This window comes from Nelumbo lutea, chromosome 8 (genome assembly GCF_056320005.1).
Source record: "Nelumbo lutea isolate HS-2025 chromosome 8, American lotus-T2T, whole genome shotgun sequence".
In the NCBI taxonomy this organism is placed as follows: domain Eukaryota; kingdom Viridiplantae; phylum Streptophyta; class Magnoliopsida; order Proteales; family Nelumbonaceae; genus Nelumbo; species Nelumbo lutea.
This window is the reverse complement of record NC_142691.1, coordinates 26,973,054-26,991,389: the sequence shown is the minus strand read 5'-3', so window position 1 is coordinate 26,991,389 and position 18,336 is coordinate 26,973,054. Positions and strand designations below refer to the sequence as shown.

At 37.3% G+C, this 18,336-nt stretch overlaps 1 pseudogene; it reads right to left on the bottom strand.

Moving 5' to 3' along the window:
* Nucleotides 1-2,091: 2,091 nt before the first annotated feature.
* On the bottom strand, nt 2,092-2,669 carry LOC148843561 (putative invertase inhibitor pseudogene; annotated as a pseudogene).
* Nucleotides 2,670-18,336: the final 15,667 nt, after the last annotated feature.

Sequence of the window (18,336 nt, the reverse complement as noted above, 5' to 3'; positions counted from 1 at the left end):
ATCATTATTATCATACAATTTTTTTTTTGTTAAAATGCCAATAAGAAATGAACAAAAAAGACTCCAATAAATCCCTAATTAAGGCCTAAGCAAAAGGACCAGATTTCAGAGTAACATATCCATCCATGGCCTCTGTCCGTCTTGCCCAACACAGGCACAAAATAAGATGACGGAGAAGCAAACAAAGGATCGCAGCGGCAGCATACACAAAAACCATCAACAGCTCCGAGCGATTCTTCGGCTCATGAAAATAATCAGACACTCTGCTTAATGCTTCAGCATAGGATCCACCATTCTGCATCAACACTCCACCGTCATACTGTGGGAACCAGATGGTCTGAAAGCAGGATCAAAGAAGTCCTCCACGCCAGGAACGATCACATGCCCATCATTTTACAGGTTCCAGTGCGAGATCTTGACGCCGTTGATAGAACCGTGTCCGTTCACCGAAGCGACCACAAGTGGGTGCTCAGGAAGGAGGGTGTCGACCTTGAACCAGTGCAGCTGCAATGTCTCCAAAACCTCTCTGTCTAGCTTTGCCAGTGCAACGTGATATCTGAGGAGGGTCAAGGGAGGTCCTGCGTACTTGAAGCTGGGGGACATGAATGCTTTGTCAGAAGGGCAGAATATGGTGACTGTTTTGATATCTTTGTTGTTGAAGAATTCATGAGTTGGGATCAGGTTGCTAAGAGCTAGTTCAAGAGTCATGGACATGGTGAGGTAATTTGAATCAGAGAGAGCTTTCTTGATCTTCTCAACTGGTAATTCTAGGACATGATGAGCAGCAGTTGGAGTATCATCAGCCGTGGTTGGTATGACAAAGAAACAAGAAAGCAACAGAGGAAGGAAGAGGGAGGAGAACTGCAACATAGAAGCCATTAGGGAGAAACGAATGGAAATTGTAGCAAGTCGTCAGGAGAAACTGATGACTACGTAATGAAAGATCAAGAAGAAGACAGCCGAATGATGAAGGGAGGCAAATGGGTTTGGGAGGTATTTATAGAACATACATGGGTTACGTATAGACTAATCCTAGTTGCTTTTGTAAATAGGGATTTGGGTTGCGATTTACTCGTAACTTAACTGTGGGTTCAGTCTAAAACAAACTCTTATTTTAAGCAAATGGGGTTGAATGCATTCTCTTATTAATTTGGGCTGTCCAATAATGGTTCTAAATATGACTCGAGGTCGATCCACATGGTTGCGTTGGTTGGGTTGTTAAAGTAAGGGCTGTTTTGCAAGTTTTTTTGAGAAGATTTTCTTGTAATTCTGATAGTTAAAAGATGCATCGAGCTTTTGAAATATGATTTAGGCGGCCCGAAGACCATTTGGCAGATGAACATCTTGCATCTTTCTGCATCTTTTTGCGTGAGATTAAAATGTGAAAGACACGAAAAGCTTCATTTGAAGCTTTCTAAAATCAGCCCAAAATGAGCTTTTCACGTCTTTTTGGCATTGTCTTTTGGTGGCTAAACTTTTGCGTACCAAACAGAAATAGATCAAAATTTGGTCTTCCCATCTTGTAAACAACCCAAAGACGGCACAGAATGATGCACCAAACGGATCCTAAATTTCTGCAAGATCAATACAAGACCAGGCCCTACATTTTGAGGGTCCTACAAAAGAATGCAATGCCAGCAGTGATCCCTACCCTGAATAATCTGACCTGGTTTGGGTTGGTTTTTGTTGTTTGAACCGATCAAGACCTGCTTTGGGTTGTCTTAATAGCAGCTCCTAGAGTCAATAATTTACTAATCTAGGGATTTAAGCACACCATCATAACTTCCACCTACTTTCATTTACGGGTCCGACTACGATATGGGAAACGATATCATATGTAAAACCTGTACTAGTGCCACATATATACTAGTTATACGATATACTTAGTAACATATAATTATATTTTTTGTTACCCAATTCCTCTGTTACCCACTCCTGCGCTTGATCATCTTCTTCCAATCTCTGTCTCCTAGTCGAACATAAAAACAACATCCATGAATTCTATTTAGCACCTCCGTCAATAGAAGTAGATAGTTATAATTGAAGTATAGATATAAACTACTACTTGGACACAGATGCACACGACGTAGATCACTTGTCTATAAACACATGACTAAGGATTATTGAGATCACCTGTGAAGCAAATGGAAACACAAAAGGAAGAAAATTGTTGATGACTAGAGCAATCTCACACAACTGAATGAAATTGTCGCTCTCCTTCGTTAATGGAGTCATTACACCTTCTTCCTCAAACCCGGAGTTACATGTTGAAGCTGATTCCCTAACTGCAATTAATGTATACATTAGCATTGTTGTAATCCTCAGACTTGAAGTACCTAATCGAGTTTCGCAGTGTAGAGTTGGCATCATAGTATAGTTCTAAACAGTCATTTAAGCTTGCTATGGTGCATTGATCACCTTCATTCTCCAACAGATTCTTGATCTTTGCAACTATGCTGGTGATGTTTTCTTGGGCCTATTGTAGTGCAATGACTCCAAGTCCTTGAAGATCTGCAATATTGCTCTCAGGGACAGCCTGGAGAGAGGCTACACAGAAGTTGTAGCTCAAGTATGGGGACCGTTCTGCACATGTTCTGCATGTTTGATTGATGTTATGGCTGGAGAGGAGTCAGAAGGGAGAGGGAGAAGATAGAGAATAGAGGATTCATGGTGTTTTCTAATTTCTTTCAAGTATATGTTATTGCTCTTATAGAGAGGATAGGGGACGGCGCATGCAATGGTTATGGCTCCCTTGATGATTCTAACTGATACATAATTTGATTGACCCACTTGGGCCCTTCATCTAAACCATGGCATTGTTTCGTATGAATTTGGCTTGCTCAAATTCCTATTACCAGAGAGTTTTGCCTAACTCTCCAAACATTTTCACTTAGTTCAAAATATAAAACTATGAAGGCTGTGACAAGGCTACTTGAGGACAGCCAAGGTTTTCCTAACCCATTTAGGGGATTGACATATTTTTGTCGATTATCCTTCTTTCTTCTACTTGTTCTTTTTTCTGGGTGTAATTAAGATGGGTTACCAGTATGATCCAAGGAAAATATACGAACATAGGAAATGCATGATATTACCTTGATGGGGTTCGTTGCACCGATCAGAGTTGGAATTTGGAGAGAGAGAGAGAGGAGGGGCCGGAGAGAGAGCACACAGTTAATATATAGCATCTTAATGACCGAAAACCTTAAAGTCTTTCTGTTTTGAAAGAGATACTATTTTCCTTCTTTTCAAATTAGCAATTGGTTGTTTTTGGAACCGGTTACCTTAAATTCTTTCTGTTGTTGATTGGTTATAGTCTTCCCATATGATATTACATTTCCCACATCATATAATTCCCTTTCATTTACTCCATCTTATTGATTGATTTGTAAATTGAATTCAGTTTAGGTTTCACATATTTAAATCATTTCTTATTCCACGTTTGATTCCGTCTTCATAAACTTTAATTTAGAACAAAAGGCATATGTTAACAGACCCGTGAGGCTGTATCTGCTATGCACCTCTAATGATCCCCTTATACCCAAGATAATGGGACTGAACCCAGATTTCCTACTCACTTTTTCTATTCACTCTTTATCCGCCCCAAATTGCAGCCACACATCTCTATAATGAATTGAGAGTGTGGCCGCAATTCAGGGCGATTAGAGAGTGGATAGTAAAAGCGAGTAAGAAATCCTTGTTTGAATGGTAATGTGTATTTCCCACAACCCAAACTAAAGAAGTTGGCTTAACAATTTCAGTCAATGTTTGTTAAACATCATGAAGTGATGGCAAGCAAGGACTTAGGGATAATTAACCCCAGCTTAAATGAAGCCATGTATTCTGAGTTTAGGAATGCGGATAGCGGATATTAGCTTGATGACAGCTGTTAGAAAGTCCATCCAATCGGGGTATCAATGTACGTTTGTGGATTGGACCCTATCGAATCAAAATCAATTGAATGAGTTAGCACAGACTAAATTGAACCAATCAAGACTTTGGTCCAAAGTATTTATTGGATTGAATTGGACCTGATCTGTATGGATTTATATTGAATTGGGTCAGATTGAACCAGTATTGGCTACTGACAGAAGATAAAAGTGTCCAATGCATTCATTGGATTGAACCAGTATTTGGACCAGATTGAACCCAATGTATTCATTAGGTCATATTTAACCAGTATTTGAATTGGACCTAATCTAAATCAAAACTCAATTTGAACAAATAATACAGCCCAGACATTAAATTAGACCAATCCAGAATTGTCCATTATATTCATTGAATTGGATTGGACCTCGTCCATTGTAATGTAATAGACTCATATTGGATCATTAGACAGGCAGTGTTGCAGCGAAGGAGATTCAAAGCTGGTTATTGATTGTCTTGCTAAATGGCAAAAGGTTGCCTCTCCATAGAGATCGAGTATAATAAAAAATTGTCTGAAGATTGCTAGAGAAAGTTCCTTTTAAAATCATAAATGAAGAAAATATAAGCTACTTAGCTAATTGGAACCATCGAACGGAGTCCTAGTGCTACAAAAATATTCTTGCCATTCTTGACATGGCCCACCAACCTGGCCCACTTTCTAGGGTTTTGGTAGAATTGTTCTTACTTCTAAGTGAGTCCAGTGGCCAGAAACGTTTTGTAGTCGGCGGATCGGAACTCTGAGTGAGTACTCCTCACCCAATTTGAATGTGAACCGTTCTGGAATGGACCATGAGAGATCACGTATAAATATATTGCAAATAGAAGTACAAAAACGATTAAATTAACGAATCAAATATAACACAGAATTTACTATTCCAATGCAATTCTGGGTCAACAAGTCAGCATAAAAAAATAGAACAAGAAAGAATCCAAGAAAACCCAAGGGCCTACGCAACAGGATCAGATTCCAGATTCCAGAGGATAGATATATCGATCGACCGGCAGAATACGCAACAGGAACCATCAACCGGCCCGAAATAGTTTTCAGTTCATGAAAAACAAATCAAACACTCTGCTTAATGCTTCGGCATAGGATCTGTCATTCTTGATCGATACTCCGTCGTACTGTGGAAACCATATGGTCTGAAAGGCAGGGTCGAAGAAGTCCTCCACGCCATGAACGATCACATGCCCATCATTGTACAGGTTCCAGTGCGAGATCTTGACGCCGTTGATAGAACCGTGTCCGTTCATCGATGTGACCACAAGTGGATGCCCAGGAAGGAGGGTGTCGACCTTGGACCAGTGCAGCTGCGATGTCTCCAAAACCTCTCTGTCTAGCTTTGCCAGTGCAACGTGATATCTGAGGAGGGTCAAAGGAGGTCCTGCGTACTTGAAGCTGGGGGACATGAATGCTTTGTCAGAAGGGCAGAATATGGTGATTGTTTTGATATCTTTGTTGTTGAAGAATTCATGAGTTGGGATCAGGTTGCTGAGAGCTAGTTCAAGAGTCATGGACATGGTGAGGTAATTTGAATCTGAGAGAGCTTTCTTGATCTTCCCTACTGGTATTTCTAGGGCATAATGAGCAGCAGTTGGAGTATCATCAGCCGTGGTTGGTATGACAAGGAAACAAGAAAGCAACAGAGGAAGGAAGAGGGAGGAGAACTGCAACATGGAAGCCATTAGGGAGAAATGAATGGGAATTGAAGCAAGTCGTCAGGAGAAACTGATGACTATGTACTGAAAGAACAAGAAGAAGACAGCCGAATGATGAAGGGAAGCAAATGGGGTTGGGAGGTATTTATAGAACATGCATGAGTTACGTATAGATCAATCCTAGTTGCTTTTGGAAAGAATTTAGTTCTTCTCAAGATTGGATTAGAAGTTGTGATTTCGCCCAGTCACGGATTTGAGTTGCGATTTACTTGTAAGTTGAGTCGAAAACAAATTCTTGTTTTAAACATGATCAGTGGTCCAACTTCAAGAGGTAGATCTTAACCGTCCATACGTGAATTGTCGGCATTCTATTTGTTAATTTGGGCCGTCCAATAATTGTTTTGTATATAGATGGAAACCCACACGGTTAATAGTCTTACTAAGACGTTCCCTGAATGACTGAGACTCTAGACACATTGAATTAAAATAGAAAAAAAAAAAGAAAATTAAAATCCAGGTCATGATTAGGTTTGCATCTTTCCGTCTTCACGATCTTATCAGCTATATTCTAGTAGGATGAATATGGATATTGAATCTCCTTTATAGATTAAAATGAAATCAATTCCCTTTTTTCATATTACATAATACATTAATACTCATCGCAGGAAGCTAAGGCCTAAGGGGTCGGATACACAGCACGTGCACGTGATAATTAAGATAATTTGAAACAAAGGAAATTATATTCGAGGTTTAAGTTAATTAAATTAATTTAGTAATTAATATAGACATTATAATAATTTTATATAAAATGCAAAGAGTTTTTGTAGGGGTCAAATTATAGGAGAGGTTTAATTAAGTAATTTACCCATATTAATCTAAGTTAATTCTTTTAATTAACAATAACTTCTATTAAATATTATTTTCTTAATAACTTCTATTAATTTTAATGGTAATAATTTTTGTTCATAATTAATAGTAATTATTAAATATTATTAAGAATATTAGAATTGTAATCTAAAGTATGAATGACAACATGGTGGGACACCCTCTGTGTCCCCTCTCCATAGCTAAGATAAACTACCCCTACACCGTTATAGGTGATAGGGTAGGCTTGGGGGAAAGCAGTTGCTCCTTATCGGGGTCGGAGCACTATTCCCTATTTTGGAGTATTTTAGAAATAAAATTATGGGAGAAAGTTAGGAGTATTTTAGAAATTAATATTAAATGTAAGGGTGTTTTATCAATTTACCATTTGGTTTGGGATGGGTTCGAGGAATTATAAACAATTCTCATGCCCACTCGATTCTTAGTTCGGGGAATTGAACTCTCTTTAATTTTTGCTCGATGGCATGAATAACCTTTTATTAACGGCCGGATTCGGTGAAGACGAAGGTAGTTGGCGTGTTTCTCATGCTTCTCAAAGTGACAATATAGATTTCCTTGATTTTGGTGCTTCTGAAGAGTTGATGTAGATTTTTTTTACTCTAGGCCTTGCACTTGATTCACTGTGAAGGATGCTTCTCTAAGAAGATCCCTTTTGTAGTGGCTTGACCTTTTTTGGAGATCTTAAATCTAAGTATATTTTAGAAAATTAAGAAACTTTTCTCTTCTTTCTTCTCTATTGATCTTGAAGTAGTTACAATTTGTAAGAGTTTGTGGTTACTTGCAAGTCTTAAGTGCTGGTGTAGGAGAGTTTCTTGCAATGTGATTGTGAAAAATAACCTCTTCCTCTAGGCAAGGCTATTTGTAGTCCAAGATTAAGGCTGCCACCTCAGCCCACTTTGCCAATCCATCTCATGTAAGTGGGGCGTTAGGTTAGGATTAACTCTTAAGCATGCTCCATTATGCTAGAGGTAGTGGTTTGGCCAATGAGACCATCTTATTAGAATTTGACATTGACTAGATTGGACTTAATACACCTGGATCATTGGGCCACTAAGTCATATTTACGTAGACTTGGTACTTGGGCCCATAAAAGCCCATATTAACTTGGGAGGGTTAACATGTAAATTAATCCCATCAAATAAGAAAATTTACTGTCTACAAATGCCCCTCGAAGACGAGGTGATGGAACTCCTTATGGTGCCCATGTTCTCAACGATATCAATTTTTATGTCAAATGGCTGTTTGACTTGATCATTTGAAAGGACCTTTGCATTGGTCACGAGACTTGAGGAGACAATGCATGTTAGCCGACAGTAATAACTAGAAATTCTGAATTGTAGTGCATGCAAATTCCTTTACAACAACGGTCCACGTTTGCTACATTATGCCACAAGTAATTCTCTTCAAGCATAATTGTATTCTCTAGTAGGCGCCCTAGGTTAAGCATAACAGACGATTTGATGAATTGTATGCTGCGATGGTTAAGAATTTACCTGTTCCCTTTTTAGGTTTGGATAGCTTAGTCATTAAGTCCGTGTTGGTGTCTATCCTTCAAAGAGGGGACTTCGAAGAAGCCTAGACTACTAAGGGATACGAACACTGTCTCTATAAATTCTCCTTCACAATGATACATCTAATTTTGTCAATAATTATTGATTGACCAATAAGCAAACTGGTAAGGGAGTTCGAATCAGATAGGCACGTTATTTTAAACACGTTAAATAAGCATTTTCAATTTTTTTTTTTATATTTATCCCTTGAAATACCCTCAACCTATCCTTAAAAAAAGATCCTGGTACAAGGATGAATGGATGACTTAGAATTGGCTTCAGTCACTAATTATTCACAGTTGTTGCATTATTTCTTAAGCCAATACATTGATCTTTATCGGTTGCCTTGGCTTCATTGGATCCAAGTTTGATCCATTTATTGGTAGCCAAGGTTATTAATCAATTGTATGAAAACTTCAACCAACTGTCAAGGTCTCTCCTAGATGATTCCAAGTCTAAGAGATGGACCTAGGTACAAATACTCACATTTTCTTTTCATGTATGCCCTTGATCCCTTACATGTGTTGGACTTGGTCTTTTGATCTTTTCCCAAAAGTTTGGCTTCTAGCAATGCCTTTGAAGAAGACTTGTCCACACTGCCCTTTGGGTTGAACATGGAATTAGCCGATTGCTGACTATGAGTTAGGTTTGTTCTAGTTAATTTCAATGCCTTATTGGTCATGGTGCATAATACAAGATAGCTTGGAATGAAATCCATAAGAATATTTTCCCCACTGTCAATAGATTTTAATTTATGATTTCCTTATATAAAAATCACCAGAATTCTATATATGAATTCCAGTTAGCTCTTCAACTGGTTAAATGCCTTATAGATTTAGCGTTGGACCATTAGAGAGGCATCCTGCTACCATCGTTGCTTACATCCTTCCAACCTTTCTCGTAGAGTATTTTTCTTTAATTCCCCTTCATTGAATTTCCTTTGTCATGACTTAACTCATTGTATGTTCATAAAATTGCTAAACCATTGATGGGACCGTCTTGATTGACATGAGATTGAGTGTGATTACCTTCTTCTATCATATAATTACTCTAAAGCCTTTGTGATAATCGAGAGTAATTTGAAATTGACCACGACAGAGCATCAAATTCCTTTCTCCCTTTATTTACTTGCTGGCACTTTAAGCATTGATGTTCGTATTACTCCAATGCGACATTTTGTCTCCTCTTGTCAATATTGAATTTTATGGTTGACTTGATAGGTTAGAACTTTACCAATTGGCATACTTGTATGGCTTCTTCACTAGAGAGTCATAGTATGCGAATTTTCATCAACTGTAGGCCCTCATAGACCTTTAGTGGTCTGGGGTCCCTAGGTTCAAAGCTTCATAGACCTTTAGGTTCAAGGTTTTTTGGGTTTAGAGATTAATTTGCACAGAACTTCTTTACCAGAGAACATGATAAACCGAATTTCCTCCTTCACCAGAGAGTCACAACATGTAGAGTTTCATTAGTAGCAAGCCCTTGCAGACCTCTAATGGTCTAGGGTCCCTACATCCAAATCTTCTTAGGCTTTTGGGTCTAATGTCTCTTGGGTTTAGGGATTAGCTTGCATAGGATTTCTTCATTAGAGAGTGCCACATAAAGCTTGCTTCTTCAATTTAAGGTAAAATATTTTTTACAGTACTGACACTCTTATTTTGTTTATGTAACCGATGGCTTTCTCAGGTTCACCTGATCATAATGTCCCTTCATCATCTCCTACATCTTCTCTGCCAAGGAGTTTGCCTCAAGAAGGGTGGGTGATGGAGCACGAGGATCCCGCTTTAAAGGGATAATTCTTTCGTTTTCCTAGCATACTGGTAAAGAGCCATGGGTTGAGGAATGCTCATCACACTGAGCTCGAGCTTGTTGTTGATGAGCCCATGATAGGTCCATATGGTCAACGTGGAGTTGAGCTAGAACTGCTTCTGAGTATGACAAAGATAAATTGGTATCCTAAGACCCATGAAAAAGGGGATCCTATTACTACACCTAAGCAGTCGTGCTTAAGACATCCCTTCTACCATACCGTTACAAATATCTGTCAATTTCCCTATATTGTAGAGAAGATATAACAAGGGTCTGCGAAATGGGTTTCAACATGAACCCAAGAAGGGAGATTCGGTATTTGAGTGGATTTAAGGATTGGGGTCATGAAGTATACAATCATTTTTGAGACACAGGGAATGTGAATGAATTGAGTCAAGCAATTTACATAGCTACTCGTGTGTATAATTGGCCTGACAACATCTATAGAGCTCTCTATGAGGTTTGGTGCTTGACATGAACACCTTCGTGACTAGTCAAGGTGAGATTGAAATATTTCTTTGGGACATTCGACAAATCTCAGGCCTTTCCATTGGTGAAGAATATTAGGTGGAGTTGATCCCTAACCTAAAGGATCATTCCTCGCTTCCTTCTTTCCTTCATTCTTCTCACAAGGACCACTTAGTTGTGGATTCGTGTATTTGGTTATCTGAATCTCAAGTCATGAGCTCGAGTATCCAGTTCTTCAAAGGTAGTAGGCATGTTCCCTTTGAGTTAGTAAACTAACCCCCAGTGCATCCCTTGGACACACGTGTCTATGGAAGATGATTGACTAATTTATTCCTTGCATTGAAGAGCAATGTTTCTCCATCACTCAATGTAGTCAATGACAGACTTGTCCTCTTTGCCTAATAGTAGAGTTTTGGAAGTTCAACAGTTCGATGTGTATAGTAGAACCGAGTGAGGAGTCCTCTCTCAAGCTGGTCCCAACTATCAATGGAACATAGATAAATGTTGGTGTACCAATCAAACACTGTAGACTTAAGGGAGCGAACAAGCTGCTTAATCGTTTAGTCTTTGTTAGTTTTCACGTTGTTACAGGTCTTGATGAGATGGGCTTTGTGCTTCTTCGAATTGCCCTTCTCATCAAACTGTTAGAGCTTAGGAGGTTGGTAGTCGATTGACATGCAAATCTCATCAATGCAACAAGTGTATGGTTTGGCATACACTAGAGAGGTTTATGGGACACCTCCATATTGAGCCATTGTGGTTTCAACGATTATATATTGAAGTTGTTGCACTATTAGAGAAGCGATAGATACTTGGGTGGTGTCTTGCATCATGTTTTGCACGATGACACAATCATGCTCCTCTTGTTGTTGCATCCACTGCTCTTGGAGGTTTGGAGTCATTGGAGGAGTGAATCATGGAGGGTGAGAGGATTCTTAACTGGCTCTGCTTGGCGGTTTTGTATCTCCAATTTGTTCATTAGGAAGGCAATCTTGAGATCTTTCTCAACATTGGATCTCTTGAGGTTGTCGATGGCATCGACCATCTTCTGGAGTCTTTCTTCCATCGTTGTGGCTTCTGTCATCATCACTAGTACGATACCACTGGAAGTAGAGTAGGGGTTGTATGATGGAAAGGAGTAATACTCCATCCTTGATCCAATATTGGATTGGTTATCTAGGAGAAAGTGCCTATTTCTTTCAAATCAGAGTGTGAAGGGTTGAAGAGGCTTTGCTTCTATAGAGTAGTTGCCTTGGTGATTTTCCGTATTGGAAACTCCACTAGAGATGATAACTATGCTTTGTTGGATTTTTCCATGGCACGTGTGGCAGGGTGATTGTAGGAAGAAACAAAAGCATCAGAGACTTGTTGAAGGAAGTTGTAATCTCTTGGTAACCACTAAGTGATTGTTGTAGTTATCAACTCGAAATATGGAGGTAAATTTTGTGTATTTGATTAACACAAAATATGGAGACAAATTACAAAAATGAATTTGTAATAAAGAAAATACAAGAGAATTGAACTCTCTTTGATTTCTACTCGATAACATGAGCAACATCTGATTAGTGGACAAATTCAATGAAGACAAGGGCTACTAGCATGTTTCTCGTGCTTCTTAAAGTGTCAATGTAAATTTCCTTGATTTTTGTGCTTCTGAAGATTGATGTAGATTCTTCACTCTAGGATTCACATTTGATTGGTTGTGAATGATGCTTTTTTAATAATGGTCATTTTGTAGTGATTTGATCTTCTTTGAAGAGCTTGGATCCAAGTGTATTGTATAGAATTAAGAAGCTTATCATTTCTTTCTTCTCTCTTGAACTTGAAGTAGTTAGAGTTTGCAAGAGTTTGTGGTTATTTGCAATCCTCAAGTATTAGTGTGTGAGAGCTTCTTACAACATGATTATGGAAAAGTGCCTCTTTCTCCCTAAGCAAGGCTGTTTATAACCTAGGATTAGGGTTGCCACCTCAACCCACTTTACTAACCCATCCCATGTAATTGAGGTGTTAGGTTAGGGTTAATTCCTATGCATGCTTCATTATGTAGAAATTAGGGGTTTTGTCAATGGGACCACCCTATTAAAATAGGACAAGAGTCAAACTGGACTTAATACACTTGGGTCCTTGGTCAACTAAGTCATATTTATGTAGACTTAGGCCTTTGACCCATGAAAAGTGCAAAAAATGAAATGTCACATGGAAATGGTGAAGTTTTAGTAAATGTCTTGAAAAACAATATGTATTATCACCAAACCAGAATGTATTACTTTTTGTGACATTTAATAATAAACATCGTAAAAAACCTTTGCAGCTGAGAAGACTTCCACCCATATGTTTGTCACGGCCAAATAAAAATAAAGCTTATATCAGCGGTTTTTCAAATCAACTATATACATTCAATTTCAACAAAAATCTTATTTCCGCTCGCTAAATCAGATGTAACCATTCAAAACAAAAGATAATATCATTAACTGAAATTTAGTATTAGATAAGAGGTAATATATGTTTACAATTCTTCACATTTTAGTGCAAATAAAATTAAAAGATTACAAAAAAAAGAAGGAAAATAAAATCATCATCAAAATAATGCCTTTCCCTTACCCTTGAATTTACTCTTCCCCTTATTCCCCTTTCTAGTAGGCAATTGAGATGGCATTGGTCTAGGCTCTTGCATCTCTTACAAAAGACAAAGAAATACATTATTATTTTCACAATTGTTTACATTATATCAACTATTATTTGAATAATGAATCCACTATTTAATTATTAAACTTATTATTGTATGAACTATTGTTGGTTTGCTTCCAACAAAGTCTTGTTAATACTTTCGTCTAATCATTGAGACTTTATTTGGCATTATTTTTGTATTGGATGTTCTTACGCCCGTTTGGTTTGCAAGAATAGTTGTTGGAATCAAAGTTAAAATCAGAATCAGAATGGGCCATTCTGATTCCAACTGTTTGGTTGAGTGCAATCGGAATCCCATTACTATTCTTAGTGAAATGGCATTCCCTCCTAGAGCTGTAAGGTGGGTTGTAGGTGGCACAGCCGACACAACCTGCCATTGTAGAAGATGGACCATATAGGTCGTGTCGGGCTAGGGTTTTCAAGTCCATGGGCCAACATGACACAACACAACAAGGTGGGTCATGCTACATGGCCCGACCCATTTATTTCTCTCTCTCTCTCTCTCTCTCTATCTATCTATCTCTCTATCTATCTCTCTCTCTCTCTCTCTCTCTCTCTCTCTATATATATATATATATATATATATATTATTCTGATTGTAGTGTATTTTTTTAATTTCATTTTATTATATCATATATAAAAAATTGTATACAACAAAATTCATAGAGAATAAAATTTTAACATTTTTTATCTTTTGTTTATTTTGTTAATTTATTTAAAAATTTTCATTATTTTTTCAAATTATAAAAATTGTCTCTCATGGCCTGGCCTGGGCCCACCTCGGCTCGTGCCATGGGCCATGTTAGGCCTGACCTCTGATTTATCATTGAGGAGGCAAGTACGGCCTGACCCAACAGATTCCAATCCCATTCTAATTCCTGTCTGAACCAATTCCTATTACAATCGGAATCATTGATATTCCTTTGTATTTATAGAGTTTCATGAAAACCGCAGGGCCCAATTTATACCTCTATTACCTTCCCCTAATGAAATCTCATTTCTGCAAATTCCAATTCCCTTTCTAACTACTGTCTGAACCAATTCCTAGTCCAAGCGGAATCATGTAGACCCTTTATTTGGATACTTTTGTGTTTGTAGAGTTTCAAGTAATAGTGTGCTCTTATATTTCTTTGGTAGGTATAAACGTTTTACAACATAGGAGCTACATTTATATTTGCTTCTTCTACAACTTTTGCTTCTTGTAGGGTGCGTGAGCAAGTCCTCGGAGAATTAGGATTAAAGAAAGTTAAGGTAATTGTCAACTTTAAGTTGTCTCATGTAATCGAAATCCCATTAACATTCCTAGCTTAAGTATCAACTTTTTTATTATTGAAATGCACTAGGATGAAGAGAATGCAAAGGCTATCTTGTTCTTTGAAGATGTAGTTTGTCTTAATGATTCCATTGAAGACTAAGGCCAACCTTTAGGGAATGTTTTTTGGGGGCATATTTGCGGTGAACATATTTAATCTAGGTTTTGCAAAAGGTAAGTAGTCTTATTTGTAACTCATGGATCAACAAATAAAAAAAAAACCTTATTTATTTATTTTTTTCTTTTTCTTTCATTTTATATTTTTTGTTTTTTAATTCTTGGTTGTCAATGTGGAATTATAATAACGAAAATAATGAATTGATAGTTCTTGAAAGTTTGGTCAATATTGTTTGTATTTTTCAATATTCAGTAATATCTTTAATTTGCAATACATTTGGTTTGATTAATTTGACCCAATTATGCAAATTTGAAAACGAAAAGAACAAATAAGGAAATTTTCACTAAAATATGATTTTTATAATTAGAAAATAACAAAAAAATTATTAACAATTTTGTTAACAGACAAAAATATATATATAAAATAAGGAAAATTTTCTAAAAAATCAGAAAATAACAAAAAATAGAAACTTAATTTTTTAATTGACTGATAAAATAAAAATAAATTTCACTGAAAATAATATAATTTTTTTAACATATTAAAACTAACATTAAATATGAAACATCATAAAGTAACTGAAAAATAAAATTAAGTGAGAATTAAAAGTCACCAATGTACTTTAACATATTAATTAAAATAAATTAATTGTATAAACTTTATACAATTTTAAAATTTAAATTATCAATAAAAAATAGCATAATAAAAATCAATAAAAAATTGTTAATACTTAGCAAAAATTCATTTATTAGTTAAAATTGATTCAAATTAATAAAAACATAATTTGATTAAAATCAAGAAAATACTTTTTAAACTTGGTACCACTTGGTGCAATTGAAATTATCACAAGGCACGTGCCAAAGTTTCTTTTAAATTAGATGGGCCCCACTAATTGTACAATAAAAATTAGATGGGCTAAATTGGCATGCGGGTAAGGTAATTGATTCTTACTGGCCCAACTTCATTAGTTAAGCACACCTTTAATTCTTCACTGGCCCACCAACCGGGCCCACACTTTTTAAGGTTTTCCTTGAATTGGGCCAATCAGATAACACTCTGAAAGGTGAAAAAGAAAAAGCATGTTGCAAATTAGGGATGTCAATTGGATTTAATTTGATTCAATCCGGTCCAGTCTAATGTGATTCCATTACAAATGGACCTGGTCTAATCCATTTCAATAAGTATTTTGGATCATTTTGGACTGGTCTACAGACTGTTCAATCTATTCAAATTCCTGCTAATTTAGATTGGTTTCAATTCAAACCTGATCCATTGACAACTATGCTCTTATCTTCTACCAATGGACTAGATATTGGCTCAATCCAATATAAATTCATTATGGGCAGACCAGGTACAACCCAATATGTCATATTGGTCCATCCAACAAATTCAATATCTTATTGGTCCGTCCAATCCGTCCAACAAATTCAATATGTCTTATTGGTCCGTTCAATCCGTCCAAACGAATCAAATATACCATACAACATTTAATATTTCATCGTTATTATCATACAATCTTCTTGTCAAAATGCCAATAAGAAATGAACAAAAAAGACTCCAATAAAACCCTAATTAAGGCCTAAGCAAAAGGACCAGATTCCAGAGTAACGTATCTATCCATGGCCTCTCTCCGTCTTGCCCAACACAGGCACAAAATAAGATGACGGAGAAGCAAACAAAGGATCGCAGCGGCAGCATACACAAAAACCATCAGCAGCTCGGAGCGATTCTTCGGCTCATGAAAATAATCAAACACTCTGCTTAATGCTTCAGCATAGGATCCATCATTCTGCATCAACACACCACCGTCATACTGTGGGAACCAGATGGTCTGGAAAGCAGGATCAAAGAAGTCCTCCACGCCATGAACAATCACATGCCCATCATTGTACAGATTCCAGTGCGAGATCTTGACGTCGTTGACAGAAGCGTGTCCGTTCACCGAAGTGACCACAAGTGGATGCCCAGGAAGGAGGGTGTCGGCCTTAGACCAGTGCAGCTGCGATGTCTCCAAAACCTCCCTGTCCAGATTTGCGAGTGCAACGTGGTATCTGAGGAGGGTCAAGGGAGGTCCTGCGTACTTGAAGTTGGGGGACATGAATGCTTTGTCAGAAGGGCAGAATATGGTGAGAGTTTTGATATCTTTGTTGTTGAAGAATTCATGAGTTGGGATCAGGTTGCTGAGAGCTAGTTCAAGAGTCATGGACATGGTGAGGTAATTTGAATCAGAGAGAGCTTTCTTGATCTTCTCTACTGGTATTTCGAGGGCATGATGAGCAGCAGTTGGAGTATCATCAGCCGTGGTTGGTAAGACAAAGAAACAAGAAAGCAACAGAGGAAGGAAGAGGGAAGAGAACTGCAACATGGAAGCCATTAGAGAGAAAAAATGGAAAGTGAAGCAGGTCGTCAAGAGAAACTGATGACTACTGAAAGAACAAGAAGAAGACAGCCGAATGATGAAGGGAAGCAAATGGGGTTGGGGGGTATTTATAGAACATACATGGGTTACGTATAGACCAACAATCCTAGTTGCTTTTGGAAAGAGTTAATTTGAGTTAGTTGTGAGTTCGTGAAGACACGGATTTGGGTTGCGGTTTACTTGTAAGTTAAGTCGAAAACAAACTCTTGTTTTAAGCATGATAAGTAGTTCAACAGGTCGATCTTAATCGTCCATACGTGATTAGATGGCATTCTCATGTTAATTAATTTGGGCCGTCAAATGATTGCTCTATATATAGATCGAGGCCTACACGGTTAAGACATTCCCTGCATGACTGAGACACGTCAAAGATTGAATTAAAGACATTGAAATAAAATAAAAAGAAAAAAATAAATTCCAAGCCGATACGAGCACCAATGAGTTACAGTAACAGTCTTGCACGAGCAGAAAAGCCGATACAGATAGGGGATATGAGAGAGATGAATAAGAAAGATAGCTTTGGGAGGAGGAAGGAGAAACGCAGGCACAACAGAGCGCGAGCGGGAAACTTGTGCGAGTTTCCTAAATCTATATTAAATCTCTACCATTGGTTTTAATTGAAATCAGTGATGGAAAATAAATCATATATACGGTGGCGTTTAATGTTTTTGTATCTTATATATATATATATATATATATATAGATAATTAGATATATATAATTATCTAATTATATAAATATATAACAGTTATTATAAATATTGTTAATAATTAGATATCGAATTATTCGAATAGTTTTGATCATTTTTTATTTTATGTTTTCATTTTTTTGTCAGAACGGGCTGATCATTCGTATTGAACCGTTAGGACAGTTTTGACCGTTTTAATTTTTTTATTTTTTTGTCAGAATGGGCCGACCGTTCAGTTCAAACGGTCAGACTATTTGAAACCATGATGTTATGTCATTCAAGCGTGTGATTCATATGACCTGAAAATAGAACTATTTTGGCCACCGATTTTTGGGTCAATAGTTCAACCGTCTGGTTTAAACGGGCGGCCTATTTTGACAACAAAAATTAAAAAAATAAAAAACAACAAAAAACCATTAAACATGTCAACGAGTTGATGGTTCGACCACTCGAGTCAATGGGTTGTTGACCGATTCAATGGTTTTTGACCAGGGACCGGGATTGGGGTAGAACGGAACTGGTTGCCTAGACGGTTCCCAATTAAAAAAATAAAAAACAGAAAAGCCGTTCTGACAACAAAAATTACAAGAAAAAATTGAGTGTGTGAGGTCCATTAAGCAATATTATGTGTGTTATGTTATTTGAGCGTATGACTCAATTAAAAAAATAAAAAAAAAGGCAAAAAACTATTGAACGGATCAATGGGTCGATGATTCAACCACTCAAGTCAATAGATCATTGATCGATTCAACGGTTTTTAATAAAAAACCGAATCAACGGTTCCATCCCAGCCCCTGCGAAGCAGGGTCCTTCCGCCGT